The following is a 17769-nucleotide window of genomic DNA, read 5'->3' as shown; positions in this document are numbered from 1 at the left end:
CTGAGGAGCAGTAGTACTTGTGGCTGCAAGGAAGCAAGGACCCTTTGGTAAGAACTAGATCACATAACCAAAGAGCAGTGATCAAACCTCTCCCAGGATCACACTCTCTTGGAAGCATTGAAAACTTTCAACAAACACAAGCAAAGATACAAAAAAAATTCCCCCATGAGTGTCCAATAGAATTCACATAGAGAAAGCAATCAGTGGAGTGCCTAGTAGTAAGAATAATTCACATTGATAAAGCACCATAAAGTTTATGAAAGTCTTTCCTCATAAACATATGAGGCAGAAAGCATGTTGTTTTTCCCATTTTACAGATGAGGAAACTGAGGATTTGGAGAGGTGAAATGACTTTCTCATAGTCACTTAGCCAGTATCAACCAGAGCTTAATATTGGCCTCTAACATAGGTCTCTAGGCTCCAGGTTCACTGCTCTCTTCACAATATCATGTGAATACATACACACTTAGATACACATGCACATGGAGTTGGAATATGTCCAAAGCCTCTGAAGCAATGTTATAATATGAATTGGAGATATGTTCTTATGGGGCAAGAAGGATGAGTATTGGATTATAATGGCAAGTAGTACTTAGTATTCTTTGATCTGGAGATTGTTGAGGGGCAGAGCAGTGGGTTCTGAATGTAAGTTGGTAGCTTGGTGAATAGAGCACGGGGCCCTGAGTTAGAAAAATTTTATGTTAAGTCTGGCCTCAGATCTTTATGAGCTATGTGACTTTGGGAAAATCATTTAATCTGTTTGACTTAGTTTCTTCAACTATAAAATGGTAATAATAATAATAGCACCGAACTCACAGGATTGTTGTGCAAATCAATGGAGATAACATTTATAAAGCACTTATCAGAGTACTGCTATATGAAGCTAGAAATTTTTTTTCATTATTATTAATCATTATTCTGATGTGAGGGATGGGAGGGAGATAGGAAAGTGGTTTGGTAGATGTATTCTGCAGAGTTGTTCAATCATTTCAGTTGTGTCTGACTGTGATCCTGTTTTGGGGTCTTCTTAGCAAAGATACTGGAATGGTTTGCCATTTCCTTCTCTAGCTCACTTTACTGATGAGGAACTGAGGCAAACAGTGTCAAGTGACTTGCTCAGGGTTACACAGCTAGAAAATGTCTAGTTTGATCTCATGAAGATGAATCTTTCTGATTCCAAGCCCAGTGCTCTATCCACTATACCACCTTGCTGCCTTATTCTGCATAGTATTGGGAGGGAAAGGCAGGGCTAACTCAAGAGTTGGGACAGAGGGTCAGATGTTGGGACCTGGGTAAGGGATGGCAAAGTGGGGCAGTAAGTATTTGAAGGAGTATAGTGGTTGACTAGGAGATTGTATGGTACTAAGTAAAGGGTGGAGACCAGTGAGTAGATTTGGGAAGAGTTAGTCACTGCTTTTTGGCCAAAGGACAAATGACTTGATAGCAGACAGTTTCTAGTGTTAAGGAGGCTTTACATGGGAATGACATAAAGAGAGTTATGATTATATTGAGCACCATACTATGTGCAAAACCCTGCAATATGTTTAGAGTTTTTGCACTGTGTAACTATGGGTAAAATGATTGTTTGCTAATGGTTTTCAGTTTTTTCAGGAATACTATTTCAAAGTTTTTGTTGTAATTCAAAAGCAATTTGAATGCATGTTTATTTTTTTCCATTTATATCATAGAGAAGATTATAATGTAAAAAGACAATAAAAATGACTTCTTTTTGGCTGACCCCTTTTACTTAAATGATCTTCCAATTCTATCTCTTTGAAGATGATTAAAATTCAAAACATAACAAGGGATATGGGCAAAGAGAAAGACTTCCTCGATTTTAAATGATACTGAGGGAAGCTTTGTGAAAACTATCAAATTGCTTATTGATTCTAAAGCAAATCATGGCAAGTATCTCCTATGGAACATATAGCCAGATAATAAAACTCAAGGCAATAGTAATGCCTTACCCTTTTTAACAGAACTATAGAATCTCCTTTATGATTTGAATGCATTATGGAAATATTTTGAGAGTAACCATACCAACATGTTTTTGTGAGTTTTTATAAAGAAGTTCCAAACCTTTGTTAGTAATAAATGGGCTGGCTTATACCTCTAGCTTTAAATGTTTTATTGGTTACTGATTAACTTAACTGCTCTGCCTGACAAAACTTCATAATAAATAAGTCAACCAGCAAGCTCTTTGCAATCAAACTAACTTTGTTTAAAGGAATGTCACTAAAACATGATTTATACTATAATGAATTTTGCAGTCAGCATATGGTAGTGAACAAGTTTCAACATGAATCTAAAACCTAGAAATCTGAAGACACTGAAGTTATTAAAAATCATACCATAATGTGACTATTTTAATTAAAAACAGATAGATCAAATTCATTTTTCTTAGCAGCATTGCCATACATGAAATAGGTAATGTAAAAGTTATTTTTTGAAGGCAATGTACTAAAACATATCTCTTGCTCATCGGAAGGTTAATTGTCTCTTCTTAAGGAGATATCCCATGTAATAAGGATCCAAATCAGGTGAAAACCTAACATTACAAAACTTCACTCATATACATATATAAACACATGTGCACACTATGGAAGACATAATGATTGATGACAGTGTGTCAGTGGGAAGCATTGCTTGTTAATTTTCTAAGATAATTTTTTTGGGAAAGCTTATAAAAATTGTTGGCTTCTGTGTCTCCATCTAAATTAATTAAATTGTTGACAGTTAAATTGTACTAAGTAGTTTTAGTGCAAAAGATGATTCCCAGATTTTTTTCTCCCCTGCAACTTTAGGGAAAAAAAATTCCTAAGAACTTAGTTTTAAACATCTGCCTGGGCAGATGTCAAAATGTAGAGTGTTATCGCATTATACTGTGTAAGAATACGACACCATGTTATTACTCTTCAGTTAAATATTCACAGTGAGATTTTATGATCTATTTAAGAGAAAACTTTCCTGAGAGTATAACCTCTTATTTTCCACAACATAATAAGCACTTCAAATGAATGCATTCTAGAGTAAACAATGAAAAATTGCTGACTATACTACTGTTACATCTTATTTCAATAACCTAGGAGTTGTATTTTCAGGTTTTTATGAATCATTTAGCACTATGTAATGGATGATGAACCATATTATTAATTTGAATATTTTCCTCCAAAGTGAATTTTAGTGAAAACCTTAGAAATGAATAGTGACTAGAATTATGTGCATAAAATGGCACCATTGGATTCTAATTGCTGTGGATTATGGATCATGTCCCACTAAACACTATTTTTCAAGAAATGAAAGATGTGAGATTTCCCTGATGTTATAAATGCAGCAGTAATTTTACAATCAGGACCTCATGTTTAGAACACCAAACATTGAGAAGGATGTTATTTCATTCTCCTTTTCCCTGTTGCCTACATTGATAAATCCTTTAGATTATGTACATTGAGCTCATTAGATGAACATTTCTACATTAGAATTCAACAGTTGGAGAAAAATTAAAATTCCAATGGATCTAAAGAGATTAAGGAAATGGGTCTTCTTTTCTCTCTCTTGAATTATTAACCTCTTTTGCACTAAATAAGTGACTAAAACAAATGCTGTTTCCATATTTTGCCATGAAAGATATATCTTGAGACAAAAGTAAGGAATTCTATATTCAAAAGGCTAACAATATCAGGAACATCTCACTGTTTACTTAATGAGCAGAGGATGAAAGCGTGAAGGTGAAAAGACAGCTTCTGGGTTAGAGACTGACAAGGTGAGATTGCTTCCCTATCACATTTAAAAAAAAAAAAGAAAAAAAAAAGCACACAACAAAAAAGCCCAGAAGCATCACAGTCTAAATAAGCTAAATCATTTTCTTTTTCCTTCATTGTACTTTAAAAATACATGGAAAGTCCTCCCAATTTTTTATTCTTGAGGTGGATCAGTTTTCTACAGAATCTTTTAATTGGTTTATGACTAATAAATTTAAGTGGTTCAGTTTCAAAGACATCTGCTTTAGTATTATTCTAATACAGCATGCAGTCTCTAAGTTATCCTGCAAAGAATATCTATCCATATAGAAATTATTAAATTAAACTGAATTAAGTTAGTGCTAAGCCATCAAGAAATGTTGGGGATAAAGACATCATAATACCCTAATCTGCTTTCTAAATTCTTTGTTATCGTTCACAATTGACTATTTTTTTCCGTTGAAGCAAAAAAGCTTTGATTGTGCCCCACCTTTCCCCCCTTTATTCTATATAGCCTTGAACAGTATAAATTAGATCATGATATGAACTGGAATTTAGCCAAAGTCTTACCTAGGACCTGATGATAAAATATATTACAGTTTCTCTCCCCAGGAAATGAAGTCTGTATTCAACTCTTGTATGTGAATGAATATCTCTGTCTAATGAGAAATGGGAAGTTACAGGTAAATAGACGTTCACACTGTGTTCAATGCAGTATTTAACTCTTTGATAGCCCTATGATGTTTATTTGCCTTAGCCATCATATTTCAAGTTGCTTTTACCTTATACTTTTTGCATCCCTTTTCTGATAAGCATACTATAATTTTTTTTCAGCCTGCAGTCACATAAACAGAGTTTCAATTTCCAAGAAAAAATGGGCAACATCTCCATGTTTTTTTTTAAATTTTGCCCAGAATTATTCAGATAGTACAAAATAAAGCGCACACCCCCTCACACACACAAAACAATTATGCAGTCTACGTTGCCCTAATTGGTCAGATAATTGCCAACTCTCTCTTTTCCCTTACTACTGTGTAACCCTCACAGGAGATGCTAATTTGATACAGAGACTGTTTAAAATCAGTCAAAACAAACCCGCACTCAAGTCTCTAAACTAAATAATTCTCACTGATCCGAATGGGGTGGGGATAAGAAGAGGGGGAGAGGAATGAAGTTTGCAGATGAACTTTCTCCCTAAGTCTCATTTGCAGCCAGGTAAAATGAAGTTATAAGGCCTCAATTCTCAACAGATTTGCACGGCACAGTAATAGCCTTTATGCTTGGAAATTTATGGGCCATGGACAGTTTATAAGAAACGATGTAGTTCATCAGAGAGTCAGACTGATGGAACACATGGGAGCATTCTGCACAGGAAGTTGGGTTTTGGAATAATACTTACTTTGATAGAGTTGTTTTGTTAGCTAAGTAAAACAGTAGGGAAGCCAGTGGCCACTTAGGCTTCAAACATAAATATATATTTATAAGTCACCCAGATGCCTAATTGAGAGCCATAGTATTTTCACTAAGTCTGTCTCCACCAGAAAGCACTAAAACAACCAGGTCATCAGCAAAGCCCTTCTCTCTGCTTAGACTTTTAATCTGTCAGGTAGTTTGGGAGTAATTAAATGCTATCTAAATGCTTTCCTCTTGGAGTCAAAAGGACAAAAAATATAGGGCCAATGGATATCTCACATTTTGGGGGGAAGGAGGAAGCTTTCCTTTTAAAAAAAATTAATGTGTAAAGATGTGAAATGCTGGGGTTGGTTGACTTCTTTTCTCAAATAACTGAAATGATTATTCTATTGATTCAGGATGGGAAAGACTAGAAAATAATGGGAGAAAGTGTGTGTGATAATTGTATCTGATGCCTTCTTGTCTCTTAGAAGAGGTTAAGCAAGAGGTAACTTGTTACATTTGAGCAAAGAACTGGAAACTACGATTTCACATTCTTGATATGGGGAGGGCTTACAGAGTTTGGAGTTCGCTTGGGATGATGGAAAAATGTCTATTGTACTGAAGTATTTTCCCGACTGCATTTTAGAGTTCATGAAAAATTTTATTATTAAGAAATAAAACAGTAAATCTGTAGAGTCAATCAAGTCAAGGGTCCTAGGCAAACAACATATTTTCCAAGCAAAACATCCTTATGGGATAAAGAAGAAATAATCTTGACCTAATCCTTCTGATTAGTCTTCTAGAGTTGAGTTCTTCAGTAAGGATGATTTACCATGGTTTACTTCATTTAGGTTTCCCTTTTCTATTTTCAAGGTCTTTTCTTTTTTTTTAATGGCCTCAATATTAATTACGTCTTCCTCTGTTTAGAGTCTCTGCCTCTCCTCTTTAGTCATATTTCAAGCGGTAATTATTATTGTAGAAAGAACATGGGATTGTTTGTTCCATTTTATTTTTCAAGGAGTCTGCTACTTGGGTAAGTACATCTGTGTTCTAAGCTATTTATTCTCCTTGTTTCCCTTAAGAACTCTAAATTCACTTTTATCTCTTGCTTCCTTTCTTCCAACTACTCTTCAAGTCATTATGCCTATTTTCTCTGAGGTTTCCATTATACATGATGTGAAGTTTTTCTTTCCTGGATTTACCTCTTGGTCTTCTCTTAAGTAGTAGTGTTTCTTTATTGTGTTGAGGATTTTCATCTGTCAACTCATACCACCAGCTTCAGTTGGAGATTGAAACTTTGTGCCAAGGCCAGACTCCACCCCGATCCCCACTCTTGGGTGGGGTGAACTACCCCTATTTGATCCTCTACCTCATTCTCTGCTCTCTGCCTTTTTCTTCTGGTGTTCCAGTACAATGGTTAGCTCTGGTTTCTTTGTACAGTTCCCAATCAGGAGTTCCATCCCCTCTTGAGGCCTTGACAAAATCCATTTGGATATTGGAGGTCAGATTGATCTCAGGCCTCTTGCAAGGCTTGGCATGTGCCCAGTTGTTAAGTTGGCCCTGTCTCCCCTAGTTTGACCCTATTCTGAGTGTCTGAAGCCTTCTGGTCATCTTCTTATATAGTCCTGGACTGGATAGAGAAGCTTACTAATTTTCTCTTCAGATTATTTTTATCATTGTTTCTTCTGTTGCCCTTACTACTTTCACATCACCCTCTTAACTGGAAGTTTAAGTTTATTTCTTTAAAAATTATTTTTTATATCTCAAAACCTGCTTTCCTCTAGGAAAATTCTACCCTTATGTCTCTTCTGAATTCCCAAAGGGCCTTTATCAGTACAGCTGAAGCTCTGGAAAGATACTACAAGCTTTGAGTATTAGTTAATGAATATATTTTATGTATGTGTTATCCAATAACCAGCCTACCTCAATTTTTGAGATCTCCATCACTAGAATATTAACCACTACATGTTGGCTTATTACTTATTTAATTAATCATTTACTACAATAGTTAGTGAAGACAAAGGGTGGATGGGTAAAGTTTCAATTTTTGTTAGTGAAGGAAATGGCCAAATTTGTGTGAACACAGATCTTTTGAAATATATCTCACTCTTCTCTTCAGTTACTTATTCCTTATTCATTCAATGAACATTTATCAAGTGCCTATAATATGCAGAACACTGTGCTAAGGCTGGAGTAGATACAAAATTCATATAACACAGAGCCCTGACTTCCTTGAAGCTACCCACTTTTTCTGTGTATTCCCTTTAAAGTCTAATCTAGTTCTGAAGTTTTCATTTGTCTCTAAATAGAGCTTCATCTGCCTATCCCCCAGCCCCCTCTAAAAAAAGTGTTTCATTACTTTTTTAAAAAAGCTTCTTAATTGGTCTCACTGTATTCTCTGTCTTTCACACAGCTGTCAAAGTGACTTTCCTAAAGCGTATGTGTGAGCATGTCACTCATTACATTTCTGTGGCTCCCTATTGCCTCTAGGATCTAATGCACACTCCTTTGGTGTTTAAAGTCCTTCGCAACTTCACCCCACTTAACTTTTCAACTTTATTGGAAATTGTTCTCCTTCGTTTATACTAGAATCCAGCCAAACTTGCCTTCTTGCTGTTCTTTACAGATGACAGACATTTCATCCCATAATGCCATGCCTTTGTGTTGGCCACACCCCATGCCTGGAATGCACTCCCTCCCAACCTCTGGGTCTTAGAATTCCTAGTTTCCTTCAAAACTCAACTCAAGTTTCATTTTCGACACCTTCACAGAGGTTAGTGCCATCCCCTCCCAATTCTCTTGTCTTTGTTTTGCATATATACTTCTATGTGTACATATTGTATACATACTGTTGTTCCCTCTTCCCCTCAGACCCTATAGAAAGCAAGCTGGTTTCTTCAGGTCAAGCACTTTTTATTTTTGTCATAGGATCCCCAGTGCCTGGAACATAGTAAGTGACTAATAAATGCTTATTGATTGATTTATATTAAGTATTATAATTATCATAACAAATGCTTATAGACTGATTTATACTAATCACTGTAATTATAATAGCTGCTTACTGATTTATACTAATGAATGTTTGTTGATCAATGTTAAATATCTTCTTCCTCCTGTTTTTAGGTTCTCTTGCATGGTGGAATGTGGGACACATAGTAGGTGCTCGTTATATACTTATCTACTAATTAATAATTGATTTGTCTTAGTAAACATCTCTCCTGACTCAGATTTCAGGTCTCTTCTTTCTCATGCCTGGCAATGGTCCATTAAATGTTTATGGGAATCCTCATTAAGGTCACTCTTCACCTATGGTAATATCAGCTTTCTGGATCAAACATTTCACACCTGCTTTATCTGTGAATTTTGAAGGGCTGACTCAAATAATTATTCAAATTCATTTCTCCCACTCCTATCCAAACTGAACAGAAAAAAATGCATTAACTATGTTGAACAGCAGTCAAACTTCGAATAGTTTGGCTGTGCTAGGAAAATTAAATCACCATAGACCCCAAAACCCCCAAACACTTCCCTTTGGTTCCAAGTCCTAGAAACATAAAATAAACTAAAGAGGCTTCTTTACTGAGAGCTACAAATGCACTGAAAATGACAGCTCACTAGAGAGATGAAGATATAAAATGTTAAAGGTATAACCTCAAATTGGATCCGCACTTCCATGTACCACAGAACATTTAAAAAACTTAATAACTTAAAGAAAATCTCACTCATTGCCCATTATCTTCCTATTAATTCCATAATTTTTATCTAGATGGGATTGATCTTAAAACATTTTAGGCACATCTTTATATATACTTTAAAAGAACTATTTATTTGTTTATTTATTAGTCTAGGAAGGAAAAGAATTGGCTTTGCTTGATGATTTGCTTTTCAAGGAATTAGCATCAGAATATAGAAAATAGGTAATGTAATTTTAAAAATATTAAGCATTGTTATTCAATAGCTAAGCATTAAGACCTTTAACACTCTCATGCTAAGGAGACTTTGAGAGGCTCAACAGGTGTTACGACTGCACAACACAATGAATTTCCTAGTTCTACCATTTTGAATTTCCTTCATGAAAACTTATTTGAGATTTTAGCTTGCAAGTCATTAAAAAATGATTGTCTAGAGGAACAGGATGTATCTTACTTTATGAACAGCCAAGAAACAAAAATCTAAAAGAATAAAATAAATTAAGAGTTGTTTAGTGATTTCACAAAGGATTGACACAAGGCTTCCTTTGAATTGTGAGCTCCCTATGAACATTAAAAATATGATTCAACCATTTCAAACCTTTTGAAATTGTTGTTCATTTAAAGTACTCTATGTATGCATGATATCAGCACCATCAATATTATTTATTTTGCATCCTTCCCTCAGTGGTAATGTGTTGGATACTGTTCAAAGGGAGCTGAAGAGACTCTGACAGACATATAACTAAAAATCCTCACATCTAGGTAAAAGGAAGGAAATGCATCTTAGGATGCCATGAAGTTTCTTCTTTGTTGTAGAGTAGTTGCTTCTGGAGAGGGAATTTGGGGGAACCAAGAGTGAAGTTTCTGGAGGGAATAAGTGAACTCCAGATGCCCACTATTGCTACCAAAGTGCAGAGTGCACCTGGATATGGCAGAAAAAGTGGTGCTGTAGGCACTTTCTGAATTGAAATACCCAGGAGGAAAGCTCTAATGACCCCACTTTAGTTACCGTTCTGGACTTAGTACCTAGAACTAGAGATTTTATCATAACTGTGAACGATAGAAATGAAGGAAAAGAATATTGAAAAGAAATGGTAGCATTGATATTTTAGGTGTGAATGCAAAATACATTCCTAAGTGAGAAATAATCCATATCCTACTTCATCTCTAATGGTGGGCAGTAGTAGATGTAACCATTACAGAGAACACAAACAAGATTTCTCCCAGATTTAGTGAGTTGTTGCACAGCTTTAAGTCAGTGGGCTGCTTAGGACTTCAGCATTTGTCAGCTGGGACCAATCACTTAGAATAGGTGAATCACAGATGATATAACAACCCAGTTAGATAAAGGAAGTAGAATGTCAATACCAAAGCACTCCCCTTACTTGTTTTGCTCTGGATCCAGAGAAGTTGCTTTGTTCTTCAACCCATTTTTTGAAAGAAGCCAAAATCCTAGTTCTCTTCCTTTGCAACGGTCAGAATGAATAACTCAGTTCTAAAGATCTATAAAAATCTGCTAGTGAAATTTATGGCCCAAGTGCTATAGCCTACTCAAGTCTAGTGTCTGAAAATACTCTTTCTACTTTTCCCTTTTTTGGGGGGTGGAGATAATATTTGTGTGTCTGTGTTATATATTATATGTATATATTTGTGTATATATATATGCATATATATGCTTCCTGTTCAAATGTATTATTTAGCCTCTTCATTATTATGTAGTAATTTACAATTTTGGTGATTGTATTTTCTCAACCAAAATGATCTGATAAAGGATTTTTTCCAAATCACTGAAAGAATACATTTTCTTTTGTTTTGTTTCTGAAATAATTATCCTGAAAAAACACAAAAAGTAAGAACCTTCAGGTTCTTTTGGCAGGAGTTAGGGTATGCCATTTAAATGATTAAATAAACATGTACTAAGGTTATTATAAATAAAACTGGTGCATACTCCTCAAATCATTGGACACATTTTGGGCAAAGACATGCACACGAAACCCAAAGTTCTAAGATAAAATGAATTTAGGGCCATGCCTAACAATCGAACACCCGTGTTTCAGTTTGCATGCATGGATGAGGTTTTCAGGGCTGTTGGTTTATAAGTAAGTTTGAAGTTTTGGTCTAAGGAGTTCATTTGAAATTCATAACCTACAGGATGAAAAGTCTTTCCAACACAGTCACAATGTGCAGTGCACATGTATCTGATCTGCAATCTGCAATCACGTCAAAATGTGTCAGCTCATTTAATATTCTTTTTAACTACCCTTTGATTAGGGGAGCACTGTATCAACTTCTACAAGCCTGCAGTCAAATCCACCTTCAAATTATTATCACCTGGTGGGGAATGTCCTTCCCATTCTAAATGCCAGTTCATCATGTCTTATTTGTAATTCATTTGATGATTTTGATATATCATTATAAATACTGTATGTGACTAACTCTTTACATGAAAGCTTTGTTCTTGCAAAGATGGTTGGAAATGGGAATTGCATACTAGCTCTCAGATACATATGTTGTGAATCTAGGCCAAGCAGGTGTTGTGCTAGACTGAGATGATAAATCACCGTTCTGAAATATCTTTCTGTTGGGAAAACTTATGTCATTAATACTCATCACTCAACATTGAATCTACCTCAGTTTTCAATGTTATAGGACGGAAATAGCTCTCTTGATTCAATGTAACTGAAGAACAATTATTAGAATATAAGTGAATTCCAGCCAAATAATAAATGTAAATGTAGAATGTATGCTACTTGAGGGAAGGAATGATTTAACTTTTTTTTTCATAAGGTGTGCGTGCATGCGTGCGTGTGTGTGTAAGTGTGTAATCACTAGCACTTGACCCAGTCTCTGCTCATTTTATATATTTTTTTAACTGGATCTCTGATGTCCTTGGAATAGGGATGTCTCAGGAATGTCCTCTACAAATGGCCTATTAAACTAAGGGAGAAGGAGAGGGACAGAGAGGGAAGGGGAAGATGAGGAAGAGAAGGGGAAGAGGGAGGGGGAGAGGGAGGGAGAGAGGATGGATTAGTGGTGCATGAGTTGTTTCAGAGTCAGGAAGACCTTACTTTATGTCCTGCCTCTGACTTGTACCATCTATGTCACCATGGACAAACCACTAACCTTACATTACCTCAGGCAACTCTTTAAAAATTGCTCATATTAGATGCTAAATAAATATTTAATAGGGGCAGCTAGGTGCTGCTATGGATAGAGCACTGGCCTTGGAGTCAAGAGGACCCGAGCTCAAATCTAGCCTCAAACACTTGACACCTACTTGCTGTGTGACCCTGGGCAAATCACTTAAACCTGATTGCCTCACACACACAAACCCCCTCTAATAAATAAATGAATACTTAATAGATTTAATTCATCCAAATTCTATTAATGAAGTGAAGAAAGAGTTTTGGTTATCTGTAATGGAAAAAGGGAAAAAGAATTGCTCAACATCTATTGCTTTATAAATATAAATATAGGATCTTATAAATGAGGGGAAAAAAGCCAAATCAACAATAACTGCAGGACAAAAATGATAAATTCTGTATTTCTCAAACATTAAAGCTGCATGGTGTATAAATCAGATCTAGTCCAGCAAAGTCCTAGTTCCTAAGACTCTGAAGTCTTAGGAACTTATATGAAAAAAAAAACAAATAAACTAGCTAGTTGGTGCAGTGTTTAGAGTATTGAACCTGGAGTCAGTAAGACTAAATTTGAATACTGCCTCAGAAATAATATCTTCAATATCATCTTTATCCTGTATATAGCTTTATCTTGATAAAAAAAATAATAAATAATATAAATAATAAATAAATAAATAACATATTTTTCCTTTACATATCTTGTTTGTATATAGTTGTTTGTAAGTTATCTTCCCCATTAGGCTGGGAACTCCCTAAGTTCAGAGACATTTTTTGCTTTTATTTGTATCCCCAGGACTGAGCTTAGTAGATGCTTAATAAATACTAGTTGAATAACTAACTGTATGACCTTAGATATGTCACTTATACTTTCTCAGCTGTTTCCTCATCTGAAAAATGGGGATAATAAGAGCATTTCCTTCACAGGGTTATTGTGAGGATCAAATAAGCTAACATATGTAAACTTTAAAGTACTATATAAATGTTTGCTAGTATTATCATTAAGGTGTTTTTAAAACATTTTAAAGAGAAAGATTCCTTTTTAAAGACACAAACAAGCATTAGTAATAACCTGCTATTTTGATGACAATATTAAAATGTTGGTTTCTAAAAGCCTAGTGTTAACTCCCAATGTTCAGGGGGCCCATGACATCTTTTCCCATTTGGCATTAGACTTATTTAGTGAGATGATACCAGAGGAATCTGGGTCATAAAGCTGGTACAAATAAATCAGTAATCTGAGGCTCATGAAGGGCAAAACTTGCAAAATTGGGGGCTGGGTGCTGCTTCTCCATGATGAGGTCATAATGAGGGTGTCATGGTACCTCAATGGGCAAGAGGTGCTGGAAATGATAATGAGTGTGTAATTCAGCTCTGAATTGCATTGGACAACTTAGCATTTAGGATTTGGACCATGTGGACATATCTTACCTGTTTGTCACAAATAGGTTTATTTGATTGAATATATGACAGTACATCAGAAAAAGCACAAAGCATCAGGCTTAACATCCTTGCTCTGATACCTGCCATCTGTATAACTCTGAGAAAATCACTTACCTTCATCTGTTTCCAATGTAGGACCTGGTTTTTCTTGACTATGCATATTGCCTATAAAGGTTTTATTTGTGTGTGTGTGTATGTGTGTGTGTGTGTGTGTGTGTGTGTGTGTTTCCTGAGGAGAGGGAGAGGAAAAAAATGCTTGTCATATGAAAAAAAATAAACGAGGGGGTCAGACTAGATGACCAGTAAGGTTCCTTCCAGATCTTCTGAGGTCTTGAGCTAAAATTGCAAGCTAAATACCAGAGCTATCCATCTGAAGTTTGGTTGGCCTGCTTTGGACTACCCCCTACCCCATTCTATGGATGAATCAGGAAATAGGCTGAGTGAAGTTTTTGCTTACAGTTTGGCTTACATTGTATAGCTAGAGACTGAGATTTTGTCTCTGATGTCAGTCAATATACTTCAAATCCAAATAGAATTTTTATAAATATTTAGCTTGGTATTACATGGTATTTGACTATAGGGTCATAATACTGACTCATTGAAATGAGATGTAGCATCGATGAAGAGATTGCCTTGATTTACCCTGTTTGTGCTCAACCCACGTTGTTCTTTTGGAATAACCTTGAGAGATACTATGGTGCAATATTTTAAGTGTTCTCCTTGGTGGCAAATATCTATCCATATGGGTGATTTTTTTGGGGGGTGAGGAGGGGAAGTATTTCAAAGTCATTTGGAGCTATGGCTGATAGATAAGGTAGGTGATAGAAAAGGATAATAGAGCTCTTGAGAAATCTGTTTTTAAAAAAAGCTATTGAGGTAAATAATCCTGGCTTTCCTATGACTCATAATCTAGCTATTTTGGTGACTCCAGAAGAATGTTTTGAGAAATTATAACTTTGGGCATTGTGATCTGGTGTATAAGTGCTGAATTTGGAGTCAACAAGATCTGGTTTCAAATCCCACCATTGACAATTAATAATTGTTTCATCTGGGCAAGTTGCTGAAATTCCCTGAACCTCGGTTGCCTCATCTGTAAAATTATATTAGTACCTGGTTCATAGAATTGTTCTCTGGCACAAATGAGATAATAAATACTTCACAAGCCTTAAAGAGCAATAAGGTATGGTGGTAAATAGTTTATCCTAAAAACTTCCCAAGGATGAGGAGTTAATTCCTTTGAGTAGGATCATAGGATCACCAGATCATTGATTTAGAAATAAGGAAAGATAGAAAGATCATTGATTCCAACTCACTCAATTTATAAATGAGGAAACTGAGGCACAGAGCAGTTATGTAACTTACCTAAGGTCACAACCAGAAAGTGTCTAAGCCAGGATTTGAATTCAGGTCTTCCTGACTCAAAGTAAATAATTGTTCATTGCACCGCCTGAGAGGAGAAACAGGAAAGACACAGGGGCTATTAGAAGCATGGTGGTGTGAAGTCTTTCGTGTCTATTTGTAAGTAGAACCCATGAATTCTGAAGGCTTTATTCCCTGAGAGATGAGTTCAGATTGTGAGGCACAACAATGTGAGAAAATAATTTGAAGAAATAGACAACATTTTGGAATATAGAATCCAAACGCAAAAATAAACAAAGAAACAAACAAACACAAAAAAAATAGAACCATGAAATCTGAACCCTTCTCTGACCTGCAAAAACCAAACCAAAACAACCAAAAACATTCTAAATGTGAGCTGGAAAAAATGTTGAATTATTAGTGCTGATAAATCACATTGAAGAGCCCAATCACAAAGTAGCAAGTACTCTGTAGGAGATTCCTCACAATTTATTCAAGGAAGGGCAAGGTGGGTTGACACATCCCCCTCCTTGTCCCTCACCTTTCAGAAAGAGTTTTCCATGGTTTCTGTGAATGGTTTGGCACTGGGCCCTAGTGAAGGGGTCTCCTTCTGGAGTCAGATGATCCATTAGCATGATGGTTGTGCTTCCCCAAGAGTTCATTAATGCATTTTTGTGAGTGTTTACATAGTTTGGGGTCCTGTCCCACTTAGAATAAAAGCAAGAAAGCAGATCTGTTTGATCAGATCTCTTCCACTTGGTATGTATACCAGAGCCAAAGTAAAACTCCTTAACAGTTACATAGAGGACTAAGCTAAAGCTATTGTTAGTCTGTGTGATGGATTAATATCAAGAATGTTAATGTTATCCCCAAGAACACTTTTTAATTTATATTGAAATTGTATAAACAGGGTCAGCAGAGCTAAATGGGATGTCAATGACCTATGAAGATCAGAAAGTAAGCAAAAGATCTTAAAATAAGCATGTAACCTGAACACCTCAGGGATTGTTGTATATCAAGAGGCAACTGTTTACATAAAGAAATGGAGAATTACTTACTGGTAATTCTGTTTGTCATAGGTTCCTTCCCAATCCATCAAAGGGATGCAGATGGACAGTGCTTTGATTCTACCTATTAGAAACCAAAGAAGCCACAAAGAAATGTCCCCTTTGTTATATTTGGGGCAACACTGGAAGCTGCCCACCTCTTCACTTGCCCATTAGCTTCTGAGCAAAAAACTTTTTTTTTTTTAAAGAAAACCCAACTTGAAGAGGTGGATTAGAGGCAGCAACCCAGCTGAACTCTCTCAACATTCCCCTCCGAATAACTTTAATATAATATCTTAAATCAAAATTTGAAGTGGCAGAGCCAACAAAAGGTCAAGGTGAGACATTATTCTGGCCTAACAAAACTCAGAAGGTATGCAGGAGAGGTCTGTGGCACCAGGGTGGAGGCCTGTATAGAGTGCACACAAGTTGTAGCAGCAATACCAGCTGAAGTAGTAGCAGCAGCAGCAGCTTTGGGAACTTTCAGAATATAAGGGGGTTGAACAACTGGTCAGAAAGAGATTACAGGGTACTCATTGGCATTGAGTATAGCTAGCACTGATTGCCAACTCCATTGCCCAGTCTCAGTTCCAAGTCACCGTTTGAGGGTGGAGAGGAGTGCTAGGGGTTGGTCACAAGGGAGCAAAGGACCTGGTCACAGTTTCAGGGCCAAGAGGATGACTAGTGCCTACAGCTGCAGGGAGGCAAAGGCCCTTCTTGGGTAAAGCTGTTCTTTACCCAAGTGCATACTAGGAGAGTAGTGACTACAGCTCTCCTTGTATCACACCACCTTAGAAGCACCAAAAACTTACAGACATCCAGAACTAACTCTGAAAACCGCATCAAGAAAAAGTATGAAGCTTGGGACAATGCTTCTTCACCCCAACATGAACAGAGCCCAACTTTAACGTAAAGTTCAAAGTCAAGAAAGAAGCTGGAAAAATGAGCAAACAGCAAAAACGACAAAAGCAAACAACGAAAAGAACTTGATCATAAAGAGTTACTATGGTCAGGGAAGACCAAGACACAAATTCAAAAGAAGACAATAATGTGAAAACCACTAGAATCAAAGCCTCAAAGAAAAATGCTAATTGGACACAAGAATTCCTGGAGCAGTTAAATAAAGAGATGAGAGTAGTAGAGGAAAATTGGGAAAAGAAATGAGAGTGATGCAAGAAGATTGTTAAAAGAGAATTATGAGCTTGGCAAAAGCAGAAAAATATCGAAGAAAATAACATCTTAAAAACCAGAATTAGCCTAGTGGTAAAAGAAACACAAAAATTAACTAAAGGAAAAGAACTCCTTAAAAAGCAGAATAGGTCAAACAGAAAAAAGAGGTACAAAAGCTCACTGAAAAAATAATTTTTTAAAAATTAGAATTGGGTAAATGGAAGCTAATGACTGCATAAGACATCAAGAAACAATAAAATAAAGTCAAAAGAATAAAAATAGAAGAAAATGTGTAATATTTCATCAGAAAAATAACTGACCTGTAAAACAAATTGAGGAGAGAGAATTTAAGAATTACCGGACTACCAGAAAGCCATGATCCTAGTTAAATGGCCTAGATATCGTATTTAAATAAATTATAAAGGAAAACTGCCCTGATATCCTAGAAGTTGAAGGAATCCACCAATCCCCTCCTGAAAGAAATCCCCAAATGAAAATTCCCAGCAAATTAATAATTATAAGAATTAATAATTATTGATACTAATTATAATTGTGACTCTTAATGATTATAATAATCAATAATAACCAAATTTCAGAGCTCCCAGGTAAATATTGCAAGTAGACAAATAGAAGCAATTTAAATATCATGGAGCCACAGTAAGGATTATACAAGATTTAGCAGGAGCAGAAGGTTTGAAATATATTCCAGAAGGCAAAGGAACTAAGATTACGACCAAGAATAGTCTACCCAGCAAAACATTATATAATCCTTCAGGGGAAAAACTGA

At 35.9% G+C, this 17769-nt stretch overlaps 1 long non-coding RNA gene across 1 annotated transcript in view; it reads left to right on the top strand.

The window, feature by feature from the left end:
• The window catches only part of LOC114045193, a 37835-nt gene extending 29748 nt beyond the window's left edge, over positions 1–8087 (top strand). Inside the window, exons 2-3 of the long non-coding RNA XR_003569349.1 lie at positions 7762–7908; positions 8007–8087. This is a non-coding gene — a long non-coding RNA (uncharacterized LOC114045193). The remainder of the gene's footprint in view (positions 1–7761; positions 7909–8006) is intronic.
• The last annotated feature ends 9682 nt before the right edge of the window (positions 8088–17769 follow it).

This window comes from Vombatus ursinus, unplaced genomic scaffold (assembly GCF_900497805.2).
Source record: "Vombatus ursinus unplaced genomic scaffold, bare-nosed wombat genome assembly UNPS02014778.1, whole genome shotgun sequence".
Taxonomy (NCBI): domain Eukaryota; kingdom Metazoa; phylum Chordata; class Mammalia; order Diprotodontia; family Vombatidae; genus Vombatus; species Vombatus ursinus.
This window is presented reverse-complemented; position numbering and strand designations above follow the sequence as displayed.